At 43.6% G+C, this 24,183-nt stretch overlaps 1 long non-coding RNA gene across 1 annotated transcript; it reads right to left on the bottom strand.

Moving 5' to 3' along the window:
* Positions 1-4,839: 4,839 nt before the first annotated feature.
* On the bottom strand, positions 4,840-23,454 carry LOC135564596 (uncharacterized). Its single transcript, XR_010461152.1, has 2 exons — positions 23,220-23,454; positions 4,840-5,266 (listed from the first exon to the last, which is right to left on the bottom strand). It is a non-coding gene; the product is annotated as an uncharacterized LOC135564596 (long non-coding RNA).
* Between the last annotated feature and the right edge of the window lie 729 nt (positions 23,455-24,183).

The raw sequence follows: 24,183 nt of genomic DNA, 5'->3' as shown, positions 1-24,183 counted from the left end.
CACAGTAGAATTAGCTGGTGGCCTCTTCTGCGACTGTGCTGAACACTTTTTATTTAGAGGCGTTTCTTTCTAGTAAAGAGCAGGGCTTGGCTTGGCATGTAGTTGCTTTGGTGACCTTTAGCAGCTGTGGTGAGAAAGATGGTGAGGTGAGCTGAGCTTATTTCACCTGACAGGCCCTGCTCCCATCCGCCCTCCTCTATACTCCGCCCGCCAAACTGCTACCACCTCTCGCCTACAAAGCCACAGCCAGTCACAGGGTGCCTTTACAAATGAATGATCAGTGGCTGCTCGCCTGTTGCTCATCTCCCATTTACTGGCTGTGACACGGGCCCTAACCTGACCTACACACCAGCCCTTAACACTCCCACCACATCGTGTTCAGCGTAGGCTAAACCTCTGTTAGACACTCTGGCTCCTTGCCTAATTAGGAAGCTGTCTAACTTAATTGTAATGTGTACTGCTGCTCCGAGCTGACCAGGCCTGCTGTACAAATCATGTGTTTTATATAGTGGACTGCTCTTCTGAAAGGGCAGGGCGAGGCAGGCGGTGTTTTGGTTGCCTTCCAACAGGTGCTATTCAGCAGTCTGAGTACAGTACTGTAGGCCGAATTCATTTGCATTTTTCTTTCCCAGAATAGTGCCACATTTACCACCCTCATCAGTAAATGTGGCACTATGAGTTATGGAATGTCATTACAGTGGGGAGAAACAGCTGAGGTCATTGATACATAGCGCAGCACAGGGCTGGATATAAGGGAGCTGGCCTGACTCCAGCTCCACACTGCAGCCGAGGCCCAGACAGAGGAAGGAAGGTCCTCCGGTCTGCCCCTCCTTCTCTGACAGCAGGGCAGGGATTCTGCAAACAACCCAAAATATGTGAGATAGCATAATAAAAGAGCATACAGCTGCAAGAATAGAATGTCACCGCTGCTGCATTCCTAGATGCAGCAATGACTCTTTATACCAGGGTGTCTAGCTCGAAGTAGCCTCGCTGCGAGCTCTTTGCTGTGTATGCACTGCTTTCACATTCTCTAGGCTGGCCTCAGTGGAAAATATGATAAACCCACTCATGGCCAAACCGCTGCACCCTGCTCAAAGATCTCTGTCTAGGCGTTGAAGTACGAGAGAGAGCAAGAGAGAGAGAGAGAGAGAGAGAGAGAGAGAGAGAACGGCCTGTCTTAATGACATAATGGTTGTCTGCTCAGCAGTTTTATATTATCAGAGGAAGAGGAGGTGGCTGGGAGGACAGATGGTCCTAAGTACCTATGACACAGATCTCTGGTGAACATCACAGACAGGCACAGAGAATCTCACACCCTTGAAAACACACCTAAAACATGGTTTATCGTTTGCGACCAGTGTTTATATATGTAATGGCAATGCCAAAGAGCACTTTCAATCACATGAAAGAGCAGATTTTGACCAAGATAGACCACTTTTTGGTTTTGTAGCTACAATTTCACGGTCTCTTGAAATAACATGTCAAGCTGTTTAAACATTTGCCTGTTTTAAGTAGGGATAATTTGTTGGGTGCAAATGGGTGGAGATTGGAATGTAAGAAAAGAGTTTTGGAAAGGGACAGAAGCGTGTGTGCGTGTGTGTGTGCATGTATGTGTGTGTGTGTGTGTGTGTGTGTGTGTGTGTGTGTGTGTGTGTGTGTGTGTGCGTGTGTGTGTGCATGTATGTGTGTGTGTGTGTGTGTGTGTGTGTGTGTGTGTGCGTGTGTGTGTGTGTGTGTACGTGTGTGTGTGTGTGTGTGTGTGTGTGTGTGTGTGTGTGTGTGTGTGTGTGTGTGTGTGTGTGTACACTCACACACGTTTGTATATTCTCACGTGTATGAAAGGAATTCACTTAACTCGTCATCAGGACGACAGACATGCTGATGATAATCACAGCCACATCCTTAACCATGTTTATTTTATTTAGGAAAAGCCCTGAGCTCCTTGTTCATAAAACCCCTTATATGGTATTGTAAACACCTCTTAGTAACTCCTCTGGAGCACACGCACAAAAAAATGAATGAACACAGGAAGCCCTACTCTGGCAGGAAGTAGAGAGTGCTTCCATGGTAACAAACTGAAACCATAAGCACCGAGGAAGGCTCACCTTTATCGCTATCTTGACGTCATTTCTAGTACATAGAGACGAAGAGGGAGCAGCTGCGGGAGACATAAAACAAACAAAGTCTCGGATGAACTTTCAAATGCTTATAGAAAATTATGAGAGCAATGCCAAATGTTTTGACAGCATTGTCCTTTTAAGAAAATGTCTCTCTTGGCAAAGGCCATATGTTCACTATGTACTGTATCCAATCAAGGACAGTGTTTAAGTAGTGCAGTCTAAATAATTGCTCAAGTGTGACAAATACTAAAAACATGTTCTTGTGTAACAGCACGATAAGAGAGCAATAATAGCAATGCATTGTGATTTTCTGATGTCATTGTTTAAATGTATTGTTCAAGTGACCTTATGACCTTGTCACCCACATTTTTGGTTTTGTGATCTGTATTGAAAACACATATCCAGCCAGCCATTATCAAAATGATGCATCTCAATCTGAGAAGTTCACTGGCTTGGTGTCAGTGTTGCTGGATATCAGTTAATAACCATGTTTCCATCCACAGTTTTATGCGAGTAAAATCATACTGTATTACAAAAAAATCACGACAGCTGTGATGGAAACAGGAAGTTTTGGTACAATTTTATAAATGCAGACAGATAATTTGTTTGTTTGACAAATGTATAATGCGAGAAATGGAGGTGGAAATGCCTTTACGTGCAAGTATTGATATAATAACCATCATACTGAAGTAAACTTGGGGTCACACGATGATATGGTGCGTGATCCTCACACCACGACTCGGGAAACCATGTACTGTAGATTATTGCAGTGTTTATTAGGCTACAGATTAAATAAATGATGGTGAACTTCGCAGGGTGTTGAAAGTACACAGTGATCTTGATGCTCCTTTCCAATAAACATTGAGGGTCTTATTCTGGTGACGTGATGATCGATGCTTGACTGCCGTTTGACAAATAAAAATATTCTTGCTCTTATCTATAATAATCTCATAATGTACAGTTGAAGTCGGAAGTTTACATACACTTAGGTTGGAGTCATTTAAACTCGTTTTTCAACCACTCCACAAATTTCTTGTTAATTATTAACAAACTATAGTTTTGGCAAGTCAGTTAGGACATCTACTTTGTGCTTGACATAAGTAATTTTTCCAACAATTTTTTACAGAAAGATTATTTCACTGTATCACAATTCCAGTGGGTCAGAAGTTTACATACCCTAAGTTGATTGTTCCTTTAAACAGCTTGGAAAATTCCAGAAAATCATGTCATGGCTTTAGAAGCTTCTGATAGGCTAATTGACATAATTTAAGTAAATTGGAATTGTACCTGTGGATGTATTTCAAGGCCTACATTCAAACTTAGTGCCTCTTTGCTTGACATCATGGGAAAATCTAAAGAAATCAGCCAACACCTCAGAACAAAATAGTAAACCTCCACAAGTCTGGTTCATCCTTGGGAGCAATTTCCAAATGCCTGAAGGTACCACATTCCTCTGTACAAACCATAGTATGCAAGTATAAACACCATGGGACCACGCATCCGTCATACTGCTCAGGAAGAAGACGCGTTCTGTCTCCTAGAGATGAATGCACTTTGGTGCGAAAAGTGCAAATCAATCGCAGAACAACAGCAAAGGACCTTGTGAAGATGCCGGAGGAAACAGGTACAAAAGTATCTATATCCACAGTAAAACGAGTCCTATATCGACATAACCTGAAAGGCGCTCAGCAAGGAAGACACTTCTCCAAAACCGCCATTAAAAAGCCAGACTACAGTTTTCAACTGCACATGGGGACAAAGATTGTACTTTTTGGAGAAATGTCCTCTGGTCTGATGAAACAAAAATAGAACTGTTGGGCCATAATGACAATCATTATGTTTGGAGAAAAAAGGGGGAGGCTTGCAAGCCGAAGAACACCATCTCAACCGCGAAGCACGGGGGTGACAGCATCATGCTGTGGGGGTGCTTTGCTGCAGGAGGTACTGGTGCACTTCACAAAATAGATGGCATCATGAGCATGGAAAGTTATGTGGATATATTGAAGCAACATCTCAAGACATCACAAATAGGTCTTCCAAATTGACAATGACCCCAAGCATTCTTCCAAAGTTGTGGCAAAATGGCTTAGGGACAACAAAGTCAAGGTACTGGAGTGGCCATCACAAAGCCCTGACCTCAATCCTATATACATTTTGTGGGCAGAACTGAAAAAGCATGTGCGAGCAAAGAGGCCTACAAACCTGACTCAATTACACCAGCTCTGTCCGGAGGAATGGGCCCAAAAGTCACCTAACTTATTATGGGAAGCTTGTGGAAGGCTACCTGAAACACTTTGACCCAAGTTAAACAATTTAAAGGCAATGCTACCAAATACTAATTGAGTGTATGTAAACTTCTGACCCACTGGGAATGTGATGAAAGAAATAAAAGCTGAATAAATCATTCTCTCTACTGTTATTCTGACATTTCACATTCTTAAAATAAAGTGGTGATTCTAACTGACCTAAGACGTGGATTTTTTTACTAGGATTAAATCTCAGGGATTGTGAAAAACTGAGTTTAAATGTATTTGGCTAAGGTGTATGTAAATTTACGACTTCAACTGTAGATTAGCCTACCTGCACAGCCTACCCGCACTGTATCTGTGAGCTGTTGGGTAGAGTGCACATGCCATGACCAGAGTGACACATTTGCTATTTAACGTAACAGTTTTGTGACCAAATTAAGGGTAGAGTTGAATATGCGATGGAAACACACTGAACTTTCGATTTTTATTTGGTACATGAAATCTTCAAATCAAATCAAATGTATTTATATAGACCTTCGTACATCAGCTGCTATCTCAAAGTGCTGTACAGAAACCCAGCCTAAAACCCCAAACAGCAAGCAATGCAGGTGTAGAAGCACGGTGGCTAGGAAAAACTCCCTAGAAAGGCCAAAACCTAGGAAGAAACCTAGAGAGGAACCAGGCTATGTGGGGTGGCCAGTTCTCTTCTGGCTGTGCCGGGTGGAGATTATAACAGAACATGGCGAAGATGTTCAAATGTTCATAAATGACGAGCATGGTCGAATAATAATAAGGCAGAACAGTTGAAACTGGAGCAGCAGCACCGTCAGGTGGACTGGGGACAGCAAGGAGTCATCATGTCAGGTGGTCCTGGGGCATGGTCCTAGGGCTCAGGTCCTCCGAGAGAGAGAAAGAAAGAGAGAAGGAGAGAATTAGAGAACGCACACTTAGATTCACACAGGACACCGAATAGGACAGGAGAAGTACTCCAGATATAACAAACTGACCCTAGCCCCCCGACACATAAACTACTGCAGCATAAATACTGGAGGCTGAGACAGGAGGGGTCAGGAGACACTGTGGCCCCATCCGAGGACACCCCGGACAGGGCCAAACAGGAAGGATATAACCCCACCCACTTTGCCAAAGCACAGCCCCCACACCACTAGAGGGATATCTTCAACCACCAACTTACCATCCTGAGACAAGGCTGAGTATAGCCCACAAAGATCTCCGCCATGGCACAACCCAAGGGGGGGCGCCAACCCAGACAGGATGACCACATCAGTGAATCAACCCACTCAGGTGACGCACCCCTTCCAGGGACGGCATGAGAGAGACCCAGTAAGCCAGTGACTCAGCCCCTGTAATAGGGTTAGAGGCAGAGAATCCCAGTGGAAGGAGCGGAACCGGCCAGGCAGAGACAGCAAGGGCGGTTCGTTGCTCCAGAGCCATTCCGTTCACCTTCCCACTCTTGGGCCAGACTACACTCAATCATATGACCCACTGAAGAGATGTGTCTTCAGTAAAGACTTAAAGGTTGAGACCGATCTCTGACATGGGTAGGCAGACCGTTCCATAAAAATGGAGCTCTATAGGAGAAAGCACTGCCTCCAGCTGTTTGCTTAGAAATTCTAGGGACAATTAGGAGGCCTGCGTCTTGTGACCGTAGCGTACGTGTAGGTATGTACGTCAGGACCAAATCAGAGAGATAGGTAGGAGCAAGCCCATGTAATGCTTTGTAGGTTAGCTGTAAAACCTTGAAATCAGCCCTTGCTTTGACAGGAAGCCAGTGTAGAGAGGCTAGCACTGGAGTAATATGATCAAATTATTTGGTTCTAGTCAGGATTCTAGCAGCCGTATTTAGCACTAACTGAAGTTTATTTAGTGCTTTATCCGGGTAGCCGGAAAGTAGAGCATTGCAGTAGTCTAACCTAGAAGTGACAAAAGCATGGATTAATTTTTCTGCATCATTTTTGGACAGAAAGTTTCTGATTTTTGCAATGTTACGTAGATGGAAAAAAGCTGTCCTTGAAATGGTCTTGATATGTTCTTCAAAAGAGAGATCAGGGTCCAGAGTAACGCCGAGGTCCTTCACAGTTTTATTTGAGACGACTGTACAACCATTAAGATTAATTGTCAGATTCAACAGAAGATCTCTTTGTTTCTTGGGACCTAGAACAAGCATCTCTGTTTTGTCCGAGTTTAAACGTAGAAAGTTTGCAGCCATCCACTTCCTTATGTCTGAAACACATGCTTCTAGCAAGGGCTAGAATTTGATTTGATTTTGATTTGACATGAAATTTTAAGTGGAAAACGACATTTTGTGTTCACTACCTCATCATACACTGATTTTTATCCACAACAAGTCAGTTTGTTGGAAACACACCACTGGTGGGAAAATGAACATATTTTCCTTATACAGATTTTAGAATATTCACACGAAAATCTGTCACCAGTTGGATGGAAACGGAGCTAGTTAGACTGTTCCCCTGGCCTACTTATCTCATAGTATGTAGCAGATACAACTCTGCTGTTTTCATTGGCTTCAAACAGTAGTTACTGACTAAGCAGAAGAAGTCATTTAGCCGTCTTAGAGATCAGGTTCCCCCGGCTATGTAATCTTATTCGTTATGATCTAAAAGTCTAAACTGATTCTATATCAGCATTCCTATCCTGACTCGGACATGTGAATACATGTCCAGACCTGCCTGGGTAGAATGCACTTGGCATGGATGCATATTGTTTTGGTTCCTCTAAGTGAGTGGTTCCAAAACGTTATAGTCCCGTACCCCTTCAAACATTCAACCTCCAGCTGCGTACCCCCTCTAGCACCAGGGTCAGCACACTCTCAAATGTTGTTTTTTTGCCATCATTGTAAGCCTGCCACACACACACACACACACACTATACAATACATTTATTAAACATAAGAATGAGTGAGTTTTTGTCACAACCAGGCTCATGGGAAGTGACAAAGAGCTCTTATAGGACCAGGGCACAAATAATAATATAATAATAATCAATAATGTTTCTCTTTATTTAACCATCTTACATATAAAACCTTATTTGTTCATCGAAAATTGTGACTAACTCACCACAGGTTAATGAGAAGGGTGTGCTTGAAAGGATGCACATTACTCTGCAATGTTGGGTTGGATAGGAGAGAGTCTCTGTCTTAAATCGTTTTCCACACACAGTCTGTGCCTGTGTTTAGTTTTCATGCTAGTGAGGTGTGAGAATCCACTCTCACAAAGGTACGTGGTTGCAAAGGGCATCAGTGTGTTAACAGCACGATTTGCCAAGGCAGGATATTCTGAGCGCAGCCCAATCCAGAAATCTGGCAGTGGCTACTGATTAAATAACATTTTCACAGAACCGCATGTTGCAATTTCGAAGAGGCACTCTTGTTCAGATATCGGTAAGAGGACTGGTGGCAGGACATGAAAGGGATAACGAATCCAGTTATTTGTGTCATCCGTTTTGGGAAAGTAACTGCGTAATTGCGCAACCTACTCACTCAGGTGCTTCGCTATATCACATTTGACATTGTCCGTAAGCTTGAGTTCATTTGCACACACAAAAAATCATACAATGATGAAACGACCTGTGTGTTGTTCATGTTAATGCAGACAGAGAAGAGCTCCAACTTCTTAATCATAGCTTCAATTTTGTCCCGCACATTAAATATAGTTGCGGAGAGTCCCTGTAATCCTAGATTTAGATAATTCAGGTGAGAAAAAACATCACCCAGATAGGCCAGTCGTGTGAGAAACTCGTCATCATGCAAGCGGTCAGACAAGTGAAAATTGTGGTCAGTAAAGAAAACTTTAAGCTCATCTTTCAATTTTAAAAAACGTGTAAATACTTTGCCCCTTGATAACCAGCGCACTTCTGTATTTTGTAAAAGCGTTGCATGGTCGCTGCCCATATTATTGCATAGTGCAGAAAATACATGCAAGTTCAGGGGCCTTGCTTTAACCATTTTCACTGTAGTGACCAAAACTTATTTCAAGCTGTCAGGCATTCCCTTGGCATTCCCTTGGCAGCAACAGCATCTTCGTGGAAGCTGCAGTGTAACCAAGTGGCATCGGGAGCAACTGCTTGCATGCATGTTACCAATCCACTATGTCTCCCTGTTTTTTATTTATTTAATTTATTTAATTTTACCTTAATTTAACCAGGTAGGCTAGTTGAGAACAAGTTCTTATTTACAACTGCGACCTGGCCAAGATAAAGCAAAGCAGTGCGACACAAACAAGACAGAGTTACACATGGGATAAACAAATGTACAGTCAATAACAAAATAGAAATATCTATATACAGTGTGTGCAAATGTAGTAAGATTAGGGAGGTAAGGCAATAAAAAGGCCATAGTGGCAAAATACCTGCTGGAGCGCGTGCTACGGGTGGGTAGTACTATGGTGACCAGTGAGCTGAGATAAGGTGGGGCTTAGACTGGCAAAGACTTATAGATGACCTGGAGCCAGTGGGTTTGGCAACGAATATGTAGCGAGGGCCAGCCAACGAGAGCATACAGGTCGCAGTGGTGGGTAGTATATGGGACGTTGGTGACAAAAATGGATGGCACTGTGATAGACTACTTCCAATTTTCCGAGTAGTGTTGGAGGCTATTTTGTAAATGACATCGCCGAAGTCAAGGCTCGGTAGGATGGTAAGAAATAAGAAACCTATTCTAGATTTCATTTTGAATTGGAGATGCTTAATGTGAGTCTGGAAGGAGAGTTTACAGTCTAACCAGACACCTATGTATTTGTAGTTGTCGGCCCAAGATTTGAACCCTGTGGCACCCCCATAGAGATTGCCAGAGGGCCAGACACACTGGTTTGACACATTGAATTCTGATTTGACACTCTGATCTCTATCTGAGAAGTAGTTGGTGAACCAGGCAAGTCAGTCATTTGAGAAACCAAGGCTGTCGAGTCTGCCGATAAAAATGCTGTGATTGAGACGAAAGCCTTGACCAGGTCAATGAAGATGGCTGCACAGTATTGTCTTTTATCGATGGCGGTTATGATATTGTTTAGGACCTTGAGCCTGGCTGAGGTGCACCCATGACCAGCTCAGAAACCAGATCGCATAGCGGAGAAGGTACGGTGGGATTCGGAATGTTCGGTGATCTGTTTGTTAACTTGGCTTTCGAAGACTTTAGAAAGGTAGGGTAGGATAAATATAGGTCTGTAACAGTTTGGGTCTAGAGTGTCTCCCCATTTGAAGGGGGGGATGACCGCGGCAGCTTTCCAATATTTAAGGATGTCAGACGAAAAGAGGAGAGGTTGAACAGTCAAGTAATAGGGATTGCAACATTTGCAGCGGATACATTTAGAAAGAGAGAGACCAGATTGTCTAGCTCAGCTGATTTGTAGGGGTCCAGATTTTGCAGCTCTTTCAGAACATCAGCTATCTGGATTTGGGTGAAGGAGAAATGCGGGAGGCTTGGGCAAGTTGCTGTGGGGGGTGCAGAGCTGTTGACCGGGGTACGGGTAGCCAGGTGGAAAGCATGGTCAGCCGTTGAAAAATACTTCTTGAAATTAGTGATTATCATAGATTTATTGGTGGTGACAGTATATCCTAGCTTCAGTGGGCAGCTGGGAGGAGGTGTTCTTATTCTCCATGGACTTTACAGTGTCCCAGAACCTTTTGGAGATTGTGCTACAGGATGCACATTTCTGTTTGAAAAAGCTAGCCTTTGCTTTCCTAACTGCCTGTGTATATTGGTTCCTAACTTCCCTGAAAGGTTGCATATTGCAGGGGATATACGATGCTAATGCAGTACACCACAGGATGTTTTTGCACTGGTCGAGGGCAGTCAAGTCTGGAGTTAACCAAGGGCTATATCTGTTCTTAGTTCTATGTTTTTTGAACGGGGCATGCTTATTTAAGATGGTGAGGGAAACACTTTTAAAGAATAATCAGGCATCCTCTACTGATGGAATTAGATCAATATCCTTCCAGGATACCCGGGCCAGGTCGATTAGAAAGATCTGCTCGCTGAGGTGTTATAGGGAACGTTTGACAGTGATGAGGGGTGGTCGTTTGACTGCGGAACCTTTACGGACGCAAGCAATGAGGCAGTGATCACTGAGATCCCGGTTGAAGACAGCAGAGGTGTATTTAGAGGGCAGGTTGGGCAGCATGATATCTATGAGGGTGCCCATGTTTACGGATTTAAGGTTGTACCAGGTAGGTTCCTTGATAATTTGTGTGAGATTGAGGTCATCTCGTTTAGATTGTAGGATTGCCGGGGTGTTAAGCATGTCCCAATTTAGGTCACCTAACAGTGCAATCTCTGAAGATAAATGGGGGGCAATTAATTCATATGGTGTCCAGGGCACAGCTGGGGGCTGAGGGGGTCTATAACAAGGGGCAACAGTGAGAGACGTATTTCTGGAAAGGTGGATTTTTAAAAGTTGAAGCTCGAACTGTTTGGGCACAGACCTGGATAGCATGACAGAACTCTGCAGGCTATCTCTGCAGCAGATTGCAACTCCACCCCCTTTGGCAGTTCTATCTTGGCGGAAAATTTTGTAGTTGGGGATGGAAATTTCAGAATTTTTGTTGGTCTTCCTAAACCAGGATTCAGACATGGCTAGGACATCAGGGTTGGTGGAGTGTGCTAAAGCAGTGAATAAAACAAACTTAGGGAGGAGGCTTCTGATGTTAACATGTATGAAAACAAGACTTTTACGGTTACAGAAGTCAACAAATGATAGCGCCTAGTGAATAGGAGTGGACCTGGGGGCTACAGGGCCTGGGTTAACCTCTACATCACCAGAGGAACAGAGCAGGAGTAGGATAAGGGTATGGCTAAAGGCTATAAGAACTGGTCATCTAGTGCATTGGGGACAGAGAATAAGAGGAGCAATAAACTGTTGTTCTGATTAAAGAAGCAATAAAACTGGCCTTCTTTAGACTAGTTGAGTATCTGGAGCATCAACATTTGTAGGTTCGATTACAGGCTCAAAATGGCCAGAAACAAAGAACTTTCTTCTGAAACATGTCAGTCTATTCTTGTTCTGAGAAATTAATTCTATTCCATGCGAGAAATTGCTAAGAAAGTGAAGATCTGGTACAACGCTGTGTACCACTCCCTTCACAGAACGGCGCAAACTTGCTCTAACCAGAATAGAAAGAAGAGTGGGAGGCCCCGGTGCACAACTGAGCAAGAGGACAAGTACATTAGAGTGTCTAGTTTGAGAAACAGACGCCTCACATGTCCTCAACTGGCAGCTTCATTAAATAGTACCCGCAAAACACCAGTCTCAACATCAACAGCGAAGAGGCGACTCCGGGATGCTGGCCTTCTTTCAAAAACAAGGTCGCTTCTAAGTGACCCCAAACTTTTGAACGGTAGTGTATATCTATATTTGTACCAATAAATATATTACATTGATGGAAGCCACAATCTATCTGCAATATTAAAGCTGATCTAACCCCCCCCTTTTAGAGCGGCTGTATGCTATATGACCCTGAGTGGTTGAGCCTGCTCTCAGGCTGATGCTCCCTATTGTATCTGCTCTCCTCGCCTGACCTCTTTCCCCACTGGCTCATTAAACCAGCAACATTCACACCAACGCTACAAAAATTCCTCACTAATTATGGCTTCACTGATGGTAATTATGCCCTAATGCTGATGAGGCTACTGGTCTATTAGCATGGAGGCTTGGAGATGGGGCTCAGACTTTGTTTGGCCCTCAAGGCTGAATCCATGAGAGAGACTCTACTTAGATTGTGTGTTAGGCGAAGGGTGGGGTGTGTCACTGGTATGGGTAGAGTGGAGGAACTGATTGTGAATTAGGCATGCAGTGGAGGTGGGGGGGGGGGTGCAGAGGGAGGACTGGAGGGGTCTGGGATGCAGAGGAGGAGGGGGGGTGGGAGGGGGTTGACTTAACCCTGAGCCACCACTGCTGAGCCTCCTCTGAAATGCCACCTAAATCTCTCCAGGAATCCCTCACCCCCCAGAACTCACGAGCACATACACCCTGCCCCTCACCTACTCACCCCCTGCACGTCTGCTTGTTTGCCTTCTATAATCATCCAGACAGATTTGTTCTCCTCCCCACCCAGACCCTCTTTCTCCTGAAACAGCCAGAGGTGTTCTGGATGCTGGGGTGGCCTGGGTTTCACTCCTCTCTGAACATGTCTTCCACTCTCAGAACATCCCCACCACTGAAGAACCAGACACTCTGGGAGCACCAGGAAGTGATGTACGTCAACAGTACCAGAGTGTTACACTGACTGTCAGTTATGATCCAACCAAGAACATAAATCCACTCAGAAGACCAATCTTCAAATCAAATCAAATGTTATTTGCCACATACACATGGTTAGCAGATGTTAATGCGAGTGTAGCGAAATGCTTGTGCTTCTAGAACCGACAATGCAGTAATAACCAACGAGTAATCTAACCTAAAAATGTCACAACATCTACCATATACACACAAGTGTAAAGGAATGAAGAATATGTACATAAAATATATGAATGAGTGATGGTACAGAACGGCATAGACAAGATGCAGTAGATGGTATAGAGTACAGTATATACATATGAGATGAGTAATGTAGGGTATGTAAACATTATATTAAGTGGCATTGTTTAAAGTGGCTAGTGATAAATTGTTTTAAATACATTTTTCCATTATTAAAGTGGCTGGAGTTGAGTCAGTATGTTGGCAGCAGCCACTCAATGTTAGTGGTGGCTGTTCAACAGTCTGATGGCCTTGGGATAGAAGCTGTTTTTCAGTCTCTCGGTCCCTGCTTTGACGCACCTATACTGACCTCGCCTTCTGGATGATAGCGGGGTGAACAGGCAGTGGCTCGGGTGGTTGTTGTCCTTGATGATCTTTATGGCCTTCCTGTGACATCGGGTGGTGTAGGTGTCCTGGAGGGCAGATCGTGCCCCCGGTGATGCGTTGTGCAGACCTCACTACTCTCTGGAGAGCCTTATGTGGGTGGAGCAGTTGCCATACCAGTCGGTGATACAGCCAGACAGGATGCTCTCAATTATGCATCTGTAAAAGTTTGTGAGTGCTTTTGGTGACAAGCTCTGCTGCTCCTTCTTCACCACGCTGCCTGTGTGGGTGGACCAATTCAGTTTGTCCGTGATGTGTATGCCGAGGAACTTAAAACTTACTACCCTCTCCACTACTGTCCTGTCGATGTGGATAGGGGGGTGCTCCCTCTGCTGTTTCCTGAAGTCCACGATCATCTCCTTTGTTTTGTTGACGTTGAGTGAGAGGTTATTTTCCTGACACCACACTCTGAGGGTCCTCACAGCCTCCCTGTAGTAGGCCGTCTCGTCGTTTTTGTTAATCAAGCCTACCACTGTAGTGTCGTCTGCAAACTTGATGATTGAGTTGGAGGCGTGCATGGCAACGCAGTCGTGGGTGAACAGGGAGTACAGGAGAGTGCTCAGAACGCACCCTTGTGGGGCCCCAGTGTTGAGGATCAGCGGGGTGGAGATGTTGTTACCTACCCTCACCACCTGGGGGTGGCCCGTCAGGAAGTCCAGTATCCAGTTGCACAGGGCGGGGTCGAGACCCAGGGCTTGATGACGAGCTTGATGACGAGTTTGGAGGGTACTATGGTGTTAAATGCTGAGCTGTAGTCAATGAACAGCATTCTCACATAGGCTATTCCTCTTGTCCAGATGGGTTAGGGCAGTGTGCAGTGTGGTTGCGATTGCGTCGTCTGTGGACCTATTGGGGCGGTAAGCAAATTAGAGTGGGTCTTGGGTGTCAGGTAGGGTGGAGGTGATATGGTCCTTGACTAGTCTCTCAAAGCACTTCATGATGACGGAAGTGAGTGCTACGGGGTGGTACAGGAACAATGGTGGCCCACTTGAAGCATGTGGGAACTGCAGACTGGGATAAGGATTGATTGAATATGTCCGTAAACACACCAGCCAGCTGGTCTGCGCATGCTCTGAGGATGCGGCTGGGGATGCCGTCTGGGCCTGCAGCCCTGCGAGGGTTAACACGCTGAAATGTTTTACTCACGTCGGCTGCAGTGAAGGAGAGTCCGCAGGTTTTGGTAGCGGGCCGTGTCAGTGGCACTGTATTGTCCTCAAAGCGAGCAAAGAAGTTGTTTAGTCTGTCTGGGAGTAAGACATGTTGGTCCACGACGGGGCTGGTTTTCTTTTTGTAATCCGTGATTGACTGTAGACCCTGCCACATACGTCTTGTGTCTGAGCCGTTGAATTGCAACTCTACTTCTTCTCTATACTGACGCTTAGCTTGTTTGATTGCCTTGCCGAGGGAATAGCTACACTGTTTTATATTCGGTCATGTTTCCGGTCACCTTGCCCTGGTTAAAAGCAGTGGTTCGCGCTTTCAGTTTCGCGTGAATACTGCCATCAATAAACGGTTTCTGGTTTGGGAATATTGTAATAGTTGCTGTGGCTACGACATTGCCTATGCACTTGCTAATAAACTCGCTCACCGAATCAGCGTATTCGTCAATGTTGTTGTTTGACGCAATGCGGAACATATCCCAATCCACTTCATCGAAGCAATCTGGAAGCGTGGAATCAGATTTGTCAGACCATCGTTGAACAAACCTGAGCACGGGAACTTCCTGTTTTAGTCTCTGTCTATAGGCAGGGAGCAACAAAATGGAGTCGTGGTCAGATTTTCCGAAAGGAGTGCGGGGGAGGGCCTTATATGCGTCGTGGAAGTTAGAATAACAATGATCCAGGGTTTTACCAGCCCTGGTAGCACAATCGATATGCTGATAGAAATTAGGGAGTATTGTTTTCAGATTAGCCTTGTTAAAATCCCCAGCTACAATGAATGCAGCCTCAGGAAATGTGGTTTCCAGTTTACATAGAGTCAAATAAAGTTTGTTCAGGGCCATCATTATGTCTGCTTGGGGGGGAATATATGCGGCTGTGATTATAATCGAAGACAATTCTCTTGGTAGATAATGCGGACGACATTTGATTGTGAGGAATTCTAAATCAGGTGAACAGAAGGACTTGAGTTCCTGTACGTTGTTATGAGCCCACCACGTCTCGTAATCATAAGGCATACCTCCCCGACCCTCTTCTTACCAGAAAGATGCTTGTTTCTGTCGGCACGATGCGTGAAGAAACCAGCTGGCTGTATCTACTCCGATAGCGTGTCTCGAGTGAGCCATGTTTCCGTGAAGCAAAGAACGTTACAGTCTATTATGTCTCTCTGGAATGCTACCCTTGCTCGGATTTCCACAACCTTGTTGTCAAGAGACTGGACATTGGTGAGTAGTATGCTCGGGAGCGGTGCGCGATGTGCCCGTCTCCGGAGCCTGATCAGAAGACCGCTTCGTCTGCCCATTTTACAGCATCGTTGTTTTGGTTCACCGGCTGGGATCTGATCCATTGTCCTGGGTGGTGGGCAAAACAGAGGATCCGCTTTGGGAAAGTCCTATTCCTGGTCGTAATGATGGTGAGTTGACGTTGCTCTTCTATCCAGTAGATTCTCCCGACTGTATGTAATAAAACGTAAGATTACCTGGGGTACCAATGTAAGAAATAACACGTAAAAAAACTATATACTGCATAGTTTCCTAGAAACGTGAAGCGAGGCGGCCATCTCTGTCGGCACCGGAAGTAACATGGAAAACATCTGTGTATTCTGTTCAGCATGGTCTTATGCTTCAGAGCTGGAACTGCCAAATGGACTTATGACTTATCATAGGAAACCCTGACAAGGTTATTTCATTCTATCGTAGCTGAGTTATACCCATGGAATTGGTCGACAATAGACAAGGCATTGCCACCAGTGACACATCCACTAACGCCGGTGAGCTGTCCCTCCAACAATATGGAGCCTCATGGAGGAGGGATACGGTGCCCCTGCTGATCAATGGGGATTGTGTGGTGGGGCAGGTGCAGAATGTTGTGACTGGACCAATAGTTGTGACTAATGATGTGCCTGGCCTCGTACGCATGTTGGGGGGGACCCAGGACACTCAGGGGAATAGGTCTGTATTGGCTGGCTTTGCAGAGAAGCTTTCTGTTTCATCGATCCGCAAACGTCAATTAGATGGACTCAAATAAATGTGCCCTTAGCCTCCCATAGTATATGCAGAAACGGGCCATGTAAACGACACCAACACAATAGCCTTGTCACAAGAGCTGTGTTGCCGGGTGGAATTGAATGAGAGCTTTTTCCACAGATTGTTTTTCAATTTGACCCTGTGAAGGCTGTCAGATACACAAATATATTTGCTTACTGCTTTAACAGACGCAGATGTAGTCATCTGTCGTTGGCCAAATTAACTGTGTGTTTTTGTTCCTGGTAAGGAGACTCGGTTCATTCTCTGTATGATTACTGCTGACTTTTCTGGTAAACAACTTTCAGCAGAACTTTAAATAACCGCGTGGCCCCCTGTCATAGCTGTAGTGGAAATGGATGAGGTGAAATCTTGACATAAACGTTAACCTTCACTGAGTTATTTTAACATCCTGACACAGTTTGTGACCATTGTCTTACAAATGGTCTGTTGAGGAATAGAGAACTAGCATAAATTATGACACATATATGTTATGTTACATCAGATATAAATTAAATTAGGAAGGGATAAAAAGCACCCAAACTGTTGTATATATTTTCTCTCCTGAACGAGATTGTTACATACAGCAAAGACAAACAAATCTATATTATCTCTACTGAACAAGATTGTTTCACACAGCAAAGACAAACACATCTATATTATCTCTCCTGAACGAGATTGTTACACACAGCAAAGACAAACACATCTATATTATCTCTCCTGAACGAGATTGTTACACACAGCAAAGACAAAACAAATCTTGCTAAGAAAAAACAGAAGTAAAGCTTTGTTCAGATACATATTTAAATCAAATCAAATCCAAATGTATTTGTCACATGCACCGAATACAACAGGTGTAGACCTGACAGCGAAATGCTTACTTACAAGCCCTTAACCAACAATGCAGTTTTAAGAAAATACCCCCAAAAAAGTAAGAGATAAGAAAAACAAATAATTAAGGAACAGCAGTAAATAACAATAGTGGGGCTATATACAAGGGGTACCGGTACAGAGTCAATGTGTCAATGTGTGGGGGCACCGGTGTCGAGGGGGGGGGGGGGCAAATAGTCTGGGTAGCCATTTGATCAGCAGTTCAGGAGACTTATGGCTTGGGGGTAGAAGCTGTTTAGAAGCCTCTTGGACCTAGACTTGGCGCTCCGGTACTGCTTGCCGTGAGGTAGCAGGGAGAACAGTCTATGACTAGGGTAGCTGGAGTCTTTGACCATTTTTAGGGCCTTTCTCTGACAATGCCTTGTATAGAGGTCCTGGATGGCAGGAAGCTTGGCCCCGGTGATGTACTGAGCCATACGCACTACCCTCTGTAGTGCCTTGCGGTAGGAGGCTGAGCAGTTGCCATACCAGCCTGTGATGCAACCCGTCAGGATGCTCTCGATGGTGCAGCTGTAGAACCTTTTGAAGATCTGAGGACCCATGCCAAATGTTTTCAGTCTACTGAGGGGGAATAGGTTCTGTCGTGCCCTCTTCACGACTGTCTTGATGTGCTTGGACTATGTAAGATTGTTGGTGATGTGGACGCCAAGGAACTTGAAGCTCTCAACCTGCTCCTTTCCAGCCACGTAGATGAGAATGGGTGCGTGCTAGTTCTCCTTTTCCTGGAGTCCACAATCATCTCCTTTGTCTTTACTTGGATAAAAACAACCAGCCTTTTCATTTCTATTAATTTATGTGGAATTACTGCTCTATTTACATACAAAAATGCCATACCATGGTCTGGGGGACAAGATTACAACTGAACCTGTCAGCTATTTCCTGTAGAGATGGGGGTAAAAGTAACACAAACATACACGTGTCACATGTTGCCCTACCTTGTTTTCCCCCCAAATGGAAACCAGCCCTTTTTGTGTGTTAAATGATCATTTGGAATTTGTCGATCTTTTATTTACCATATCATACGTGCTTACTTCTAATTTGCATGAATTTCTATGGTTTGCACTGAATCTCCCTCCTTTTGTGCTTTCTAATTGATTTATTGTAGACTCCTCCCCATTTGCTGGTCCCCTTGGAGATGGGAGTTAGTTAAAATGAATATGAACTTATTTTCTTTGCATTATTCGAGGTCTGACAACACTGCATCTTTTTTTGTTATTTTTACCAGTTGTCATTTTCTGCAAATAAATGCTCTAAATGACAATATTTTTATTTGGAATTTGGGAGAAACGTTCTCAGTAGTGATGAACTGATACTACACCCCCAACCGCGCCTCACTCCCCCTCCCCATGCTGATCATTAGGATTTACTGTGCACCTGTCCACAGATCACAGCCAGCCGCACAAGCCGTCTGGGTTGATCCAGGTCAAATTCAATTTGTACGATATTATGTATTGATCTGTGTGCATTGGCCCACACACGGGAAGGACGATCCTTGACCTTCCAGTGTGACTGGCCTGATCATCAGTGTCTCAGTCTCCATCTTAGCTCTTGATCAGATTGGCTCAGTGATGTTCCTTCTGCTACATTATTATGGTACGGTTGTTGATGATGACAGGTAAATGGACAGAACGGATACTAAACAATACCCAGCTGTCCGTTTGAATGTGGATTAATATTGTTGTTTGAACAGGCACGATCTGGAACATATAATGAGTGGTCTGGATTGGATCTCTTGCTTGTCAGCAGGGCCGACCCAAGCCTTTTGGGGGCCCTAAGCGAGATTTGACGGCAAGAAGTTAATTTCCTGCAATTCTACATATTTTTCCATTGGGCATAGAGAAATACTGCAGTTTGAAAGCACATTTTCTGCACTTCCTACACATTTTGCCATGGAACTATTATCCTACAATTCTACCCATTTTGCCATAGAGTGGAAAGACATTTCTGCAGTTTAAAAATCTAATTTGAAAATTGCACCAGGTGTATTCCTCTATTTTTACTCTCAATAGTTGTCGGGGGCACCCTAGCGACCTGGCGCCCTAAGCGACTGCTTATGCCTGGGTCAGGCCCTGCTTGTCAGAAGCTGATGAATAAGACTATTTTAATTGTCCCCTTACTGTCAATATGTCAGTCTGAAATGACAACCGGTGACTTCTGTTTGCAGATTTACTAGTGGTTGCAGTTAATGATTATTCACTGGTCATACACTAAGAGATTAGATTTGATTTAATGCATAAACGACTGACCTTTCCCTCTGTATCCAACCTTATTTTTAATCTGTACCGTTCATTTGTGTGTTTTGTCTTTGGGTGAGAAAGACACATTTGTGTGTTTTTGTCGACATTACCATTTGATGTTCCAGTATGCCATTTAGCTAGACCAAAAGCCGGCAGATGGCGATATTAAGTTGTTTCATCTTAACGTCCAAAGGGAATGTATGCAGCCGGTTATACACTCATATCCAGTGGTGTAATGATAGTCCCACAAAGCGCAAACCAGATGGGATGACGTATCACTGCGGAATGCCATAGAGTGGCATTCCACTAGTAAACAACAATATTAATCCACATTCAAACGGACAGCTGGGTATTGTTTAGTATCCGTTCTGTCCATTCAAACATCAGCTATCCGAGCAGCTAACCGATCGCTGCAGCTGTACATAGTCTATTGGTAAATAGCCCACCCATTTTCACCTACCTCATCCCCATACTGTTTTTATACTGTTTTTTTATTTTATTTATTTATTTACCTTTCTGCTCTTTTGCACACCAATATCTCTACCTGTACATGACCATCTGATCATTTATCACCCCAGTGTTAATCTGCAAAATTGTATTATTCGCCTACCTCATGCCTTTTGCACACATTGTATATAGACTGCCCATTTTTTTTTCTACTGTGTTATTGACTTGTTAATTGCTTACTCCATGTGTAACTCTGTGTTGTCTGTTCACACTGCTATGCTTTATCTTGGCCAGGTCGCAGTTGCAAATGAGAACTTGTTCTCAACTAGCCTACCTGGTTAAATAAAGGTGAAATAAAAAATAAATAAATAAAAAATGCTGTGGTAGCCATGCTGGTTAAATGTGCCTTGAATTCTAAATAAAACATTGACATTGTCACCATCAAAGCACCTCCACACCTTCTCCTCCATTCTTCACGTTGGGAACTACACATGCGGAGATCATCCATTCACCTACTCTGCGTCTCACAAAGACACAGCGGTTGGAACCAAAAAATCGAATCAAATTTGGACTCAACAGACCGAAGGACAGATTTCCACCGATCTAATGTCCATTGCTTGTGTTTCTAGGCCCAAGCAAGTCTCTTCTTATTATTGGTGTCCTTTAGTAGGGGTTTCTTTGCAGCAATTCGACCATGAAGGCCTGATTCATGCAGTATCCTCTGAACAGTTGATGTTGAGATGTGTCTGTTACTTGAACTCTGTGAATCATTTATTTGGGCTGCAATTTCTAAGGCTGGTAACTCTAATGAACCTATCCTCTGCAGCAGAGGTAACTCTGGGTCTTCCATTCCTGTTGTGGTCCTCATGAGAGCCAGTTTCATCATGGCGCTTGATGGTTTTTGCGACTGCACTTGAAGAAACTTTCAAAGTTCTTGACATTTTCCAAATTGACTGACCCTCATGTCATAAAGAAATTATGAACTGTCATTTCTCTGCTTATTTGAGATGTTCTTGCCATAATATGGACTTGGCCTTTTACCAAATAGGGCTATATTCTGTATACCACCCCTACCTTTTCACAACACAACTGATTGGCTCAAATGCATTAAGAAGAAAATAAATTACTCAAATGAACTTTTAACCAGGCACATCTGATAAATTAAATGTATTCCAGGTGACTACCTCATGAAACTCGTTATGGGAATGCCAAGAGTGTGAAAAGCTGTCATCAAGGCAAAGGGTGGCTACTTTGAAGAATTTCAAATATAAAATATATTTAGATTTGTTTAACCCTTTTTTTGGTGTTATTTCATAGTTTTTATATCTTCACTTTTATTCTACAATGTATAAAATAGTAAAAAGAAAGAAAAACCCTTGAATGAATATGTGTCCAAACTTTTGACTGGTACTGTAAGTATATTTTTGCAAATGACATTTACTTTTGATACTTAAGTATACATAAAACCAAATACTTTTAGACTTTTACTCAAGTAGTATTTTACTGGGTGACTTTCACTTTTACTTGAGTAATTTTCCGCTACCACGCTAGAGTAGCTCATGCTAGTCCTGGATGTTGTGTATCGCATTCAGCCAATCAGGTTGCAGCAGTCTGTTTTTTCATCCCTGGTCTGATAGTTTCAAAACAAAAGATTTCTGCAACCTGATTGGCTGAACGCGATACGCAACATCCAGGACTAGAATTTGCTACTCTAGCATGGTGGTGGAAAATAGTATTTCATTTAGAAAGAATGCATCTTTTTTTACCTGCATTCTCACCATTAAATCCAGTGAAGGAGGAAATTGTCACCTTTGCAGCCTGAGAATGTATAAACTGGTCCACGGGAGATACAAGTGTATAGCCGGCTGCATGCATTCCCTTTGGATGGTAGGATTAAACGACTCAATAGCGTCAACTGCTGGTATTGGGCTATCATTTATCCAGGCAGCAGGTTCTCAATCTGTGGAATCAATATTTCTCCCTGAGGCACTCCATCATACTCGCAAGTAAATTCAAATGAGATAGTTAAGACCTATTGGAATATAAAAAGTGAAAAAAATGTAATTGTGAGTTCGACATGCTATTTATGGTCCAACCATTTTTCCTTTAGCCCTCCAGGAACTGGAGGAAAGGTTCAGTAAATTCACAGGTTAAATCAATATTTGTTTGACAGGATAAATTGAGATTTGAAAATCTTTTATGACTTTCCTATAAAATTGACTTCAAATATTCAGGAGCAGCATATCACTTCACCATTAAGCAGATCTGCGGTTTTACAACGCTGTCAATACAAATGATGCTACCGTCGTACATGATGGCAGTTCAGAGAAATATTTATCCTCAGGAAATCATTTTGAATTATAAATGTGTGAACCCAAGGTCTCACATGGAAGGCAAATATAAGACAAGTAAGGTCACCATCTAAGGGAAGCCAGTGCTCTGTGCAGAGATGAGCAATGACTATGACATTTCCCAAACTAGGCTAATTCCCCAGAACATTCCATGGTTACACTCCATTGCATCATAATGATATGTTCACATACTTTCTCTTAGTCTTGTATCTGTCATCGTTCTGCACACTGTCCATTTTTTACGAACCACAACAAAGGGCCCACAAATAATAACCCTGAACCTGTAGAGTTCAAATGAAATGTATCTCTTCGCTGTGTTTTCTTTGTTGTGATTGAAAGTTTCATATGATGGCATCAGGAAAAACTTGGGGCTTAATTCAATCAAACTTGCATTGCAACATTGACGCCATAGCTCTTTACCCCCTTTAGGTCTACATTTAGTCTGGAAACAAATACATAGCATGTACATATGGTTTGTTTGAATTTCAACATCTGAATACAAAAGAAGGTTTAAATCCTCCTCTCTGTCTCATTGGCTGAGCTGGCTGGATAGACAGACACACAAACTTCCTTTGTCATTACGAGAGGCCAGGGGACGGGATCCCACAGTGGAAGCTATTGTGAAATTTTAGCGCTGGTGTGAGGTAACGGCAGGGATGGGATTCCCTCTATTTAGCCTCCACTTCCTGTCTCTGCATGCAACCATGAGGCACCTCCTCGCCCTACAACAGGAAACACCGCCATGACTTCTGACTGACTGCCGCACAAACACTCAACCCTCAGCTCAAACCCAATATACACAGAAGTAGGTCTGTAGTAGGTGTGTGAATGTGAAATGTGTCTGATATGTAGCTTGGAGATTTGACTTACTGGATTTTTCTGTCCTTAGTTTTTAGGTCCTTATTTCATAAGTTAACAGTTTAACCTGAAGTTTATTTTTGTTGACTCCCCATTTCTGAACCATTTCCTCTTTTACAGAAGGTGGCCTGTGAAAGCAGAACGAACCCCTTGAACTCTTCACTAGTGCGATGCCAGCTGCTGGTCGGCCAGTTGGCTGATTGGACTCTGAGTTGTACTTCCTTCCTTCTTGTTGGTGACTGTCTGTGTCTAGTGTCACAGGGCTTAGTATGAGGCACACACACCACACACGGCAGAATCTGGACTGAATCATACATAGACCAGAGCCAGCAACTGTCCGGAAGACAAGCAGAAACAGTAAAGCAGAGTACAGTGCAGTGACCCTGTACACCACCATCACCTCACAGAGGCCTCACGCCTCTCAGCTAGATGGATGGGATTCTATGCTGATTTAAGCTGTTTAGTCATATCTGGTTTGTTTCAATGTGCCAGGGTCTTCTGTTGTGCTTCGTTTGAACTTTGTTTTTGGGGAGGGAAATACCAGATTCAATGTTGACTTCAAGTGTCGAAGTGCTTGATAACAAATAAGGGTCGGATACCACTTAACCATAAATCAGGTCATTTAGATCAGCACATGATGTAATCTAGGATAACAGCAAAAGGAATATTTGGCTAAGTGCCAAACATAAGAATACTCCCTCCCTACATGTTTAGAAAGTTTAGTGCACAGTGTCAGACGCTAAGAAAGCACAACAGTTAAAATAGTTTTTTTTCTGTGCTTTCCCCCTCCAGCACGGTGACATTTACCAAACTGGCTGTTGACATAATGAATCGTGAACAGAGAGGAGTGACAGTCAGGTAGGTAGGTAGTAGTGTCGACTGGCTCCACTGTTTCTCCATCCATCTCACTCATGCCCCCTGTTGAGAGAATACAGTCTGTGACACTACACGACACGGGCCCTTCCCCTTTCCACTC

Source organism: Oncorhynchus nerka, linkage group LG25 (assembly GCF_034236695.1).
Source record: "Oncorhynchus nerka isolate Pitt River linkage group LG25, Oner_Uvic_2.0, whole genome shotgun sequence".
NCBI classification, from domain to species: domain Eukaryota; kingdom Metazoa; phylum Chordata; class Actinopteri; order Salmoniformes; family Salmonidae; genus Oncorhynchus; species Oncorhynchus nerka.
Note: the sequence above shows the minus strand (reverse complement) of the source record. Positions and strands in the feature narration are given on the sequence as shown.